The 3,007-nt window shown below is 30.2% G+C and overlaps 1 non-coding gene across 1 annotated transcript; it reads left to right on the top strand.

Moving 5' to 3' along the window:
• The first annotated feature begins 2,409 nt into the window (after nucleotides 1-2,409).
• On the top strand, nucleotides 2,410-2,482 carry trnak-cuu (transfer RNA lysine (anticodon CUU)). Its single transcript has one exon. It is a non-coding gene; the product is annotated as a tRNA-Lys (tRNA).
• Nucleotides 2,483-3,007: the final 525 nt, after the last annotated feature.

The raw sequence follows: 3,007 nt of genomic DNA, 5'->3' as shown, positions 1-3,007 counted from the left end.
TCAACGCTTTTTATGTAACGCTTTTTCAACGTTTAGTTACGACGCTTTTGTAACGTCATTTAGTAACGTTTTTTCAACGTTACGCAATAACGTTTAATCAACGTCTATTAAACAACGTTACATATCTTTGCAAAATCGATTACTTTGTCAACGTTTCCGCAACATCTTTTGCGACCGGTTTTCAACGTTGATTCAACGTTGTCATGTTTGCTGGGAGGAGATCCAGGTTCGAAACGAACTCTGGATATATTTTTGCGTCACGGTAAGGTAGGAGGCGTGAACTACCTGGTTAATTCACTTCCGGGTAGCTCTGTGACAAGACCGTTAGGACTTCTTAGGGCACCTAAAAAAAAAAATGTGTGATCTTTTTTTAAAGAAAGTTACAAAATAGGAAATGCTCAAATGTTCGTTGACTAGTTTATTTAAACTATAAAAATACTGTTTTTTGCTTATTACTACCGACTATTCTCAGATTGTTCTCAAATAGTTCATGAAGCATATTCTAGCGATTGGTGTTGGATTGAGCTGAAAAATTGGTTGAAAGAACGAAATACAATTAACAAATAAACACAAAAACTCGTGAAAAAAAGCGACTCAGCACTGGAACAATGTTTTAAAAATAATCATTTCAACTGTGTAGTTTCTTGCAGAAAATATAGAACTTTGTTGCACTTTGGATTGATTCTATAACCAAACAATGGAAGTTTTTTGGTATAGGTCAAATTGTTAGGCAAGTCGTCATTTACAACGTATAAATAAAAGAAAACTTATTATCATTATTTGGGCAAAACAGTTCAAATGAGGTAATTGTTCTGATGCTTCCTTGCAAAAACCTATAAATAACGTTTAAACTTTGAAATATTGTTCCTTCATTTCGGACTGCACACCTGGTCTTAATCACCAAAAGCAAGTGGTTTGCTCAACTTTTTGGGGTTTCTACCTATCGAAGACATCGCTGGTTCAGGTCTTAGGGAAGCATGCAAATCGCGACGTTAGAACTATCTTTTTTCTTAATATTTTAGCTGTGCGTGAATCATTTGTACTATTCTGGTAACCTTTGCACGAGCAGAACGTTTTTTCAGCACACTTTCAAAAGTTCAAAATGTTTTACATTCTAATCGTAATCTCTATAAAAATTTAATCGTAGAGCTCTATAAAAAGTTTAAAGACTTGTTGAGTAAAGACCGGCACTCTAAATGACGTTTATGATACTGAAGAAATGACCTCATTTCATCTTTGTGGAGAAACAATAATAAAATGTATATACTTTTCCACAGATCATGTGAAAGCTTTTTGTTGTTTTTCAAACAGGTTTATTTCTTATATTAAAACATTATAATACAAGGTAAGTGCAAAAAAGGGGTAAGACAAGGTTGTTCTGATATTACACATCATACTGGTCGACATATAATGCTGGATAAAAAAAAACAAAAAACAATTGCTTTTACTCAATAATTGGTTAGCTTTACGTGAGTAAAAACTTCAGGAATTTTGCTTTTATTTTTATTTACGTAGAGTTGAGCAATTACTCAGCGTTTTTGGAGCAAAGTGCTTAACTTTACGCTAATAAAAATTTAAGTGATTTTACTCAAATTTTTATTCACGTAAAGCTGAACAATTCCTCCCAAAACGCTGAGTTAGAGCAATTACTGTTTTTTTAATTAAACGGCTTAAGTAATTAAGTTATTTTCGGATGAGAAAAAATTGGTTTTACGGGCATGTTTTTGTATTGAAAAAACTTTTTTTATTCACCCGGGCTATATTCAGCGAAACTGCGGTATAAAAGATTATTAATAGATGAATGAGAAATTAAAAATACAAAAATATGCAGGTAAAACCAATTTTTTCTTATCCGAAAATTACTTAATTACTAAAGTAGTCAAAGAATAAAACCTTTAGCAAAGGTCAAAGAGCACAAAAAAACCTTACACAAATGCCAAGGTAAGTTAAAAATACTTTTAAAGAAGAAAAAGTTTTTTCAAATTTCAAGTGGGAAGAAGTCCATTTCAAAAGTCTTGCGATGATTATTTCAAATGCTGTAAATTCCTATGTAAAATTCAAAAATATTTAAAATTGGATTGGTACATACGCATTCAACAAGAAATATAAACAATCGAAAGCTTAAGGTACCTCGCTATATAAACTCAAACTTTTGTTTCACAATTTGAAACAAAATAAATTTAAATTAACTTTTTTATTAATTTTTTATAATTAATCTCACTTTTTTTATTATTTCTTTCCTTTATTATTATTTTATTATTATTTTTGTTATTATTGTTAATATTCTTGTTATTGTTATTTTTGTTACTTACAAAGGAAAATAATTGTCGTTGTTTAACCAACTTTTAAAGTACACGAAACATTATGAAAGTTGTTTTAAATAAAATTATTTAGCTCAGAAAATCGTCGGCCCGGCTAGCTCAGTCGGTAGAGCATGAGACTCTTAATCTCAGGGTCGTGGGTTCGAGCCCCACGTTGGGCGTTTTTGTTTTCTAACAATTTAGTAATAATATAATTGTACTTTTAAGTAGTGGAGACGAGGGCTAGTTGCAACAAAATTTAAAAAACTGCATTTATCTCATATAACTCTGATTTTTTTTTAAACTTTTAATCAGGGTTACAACAAAGATCTTAGTGATGTAAACCAACATTGATAAATATAATATAAAATTTGTTTTTCCGCAATAGTAAAACAAAAATGAAAAAAAATTTTTTGCAACTAACCTTGTACCGGAGCAAGTTACAACAGTGAACGGGGTAAGTTGCAACACAATACTTTGGAAGTATAAACCTCGAAGAGTTCAAAGAAAAATTACAAGTAAATCTGAAATTTTCTATTTGGGAACAAAAATTTATAAATATATTAAAGGAAAGAAGTATTTTCATTGAGCTGCAATATTTTTATTATGTGAGATTTCACATATACCTGACTTTAGAAAATTGATAATTATTTTCAAAGACTGAAGAAATTAAATAAGAAGAATTATTAATTAAACTGATTATTTTA

Source organism: Hydra vulgaris, chromosome 10, assembly GCF_038396675.1.
Source record: "Hydra vulgaris chromosome 10, alternate assembly HydraT2T_AEP".
Lineage (NCBI taxonomy): Eukaryota > Metazoa > Cnidaria > Hydrozoa > Anthoathecata > Hydridae > Hydra > Hydra vulgaris.
The sequence above is the reverse complement of the archived record's forward strand: the minus strand, read 5'-3'. Positions and strand labels throughout refer to the sequence as shown.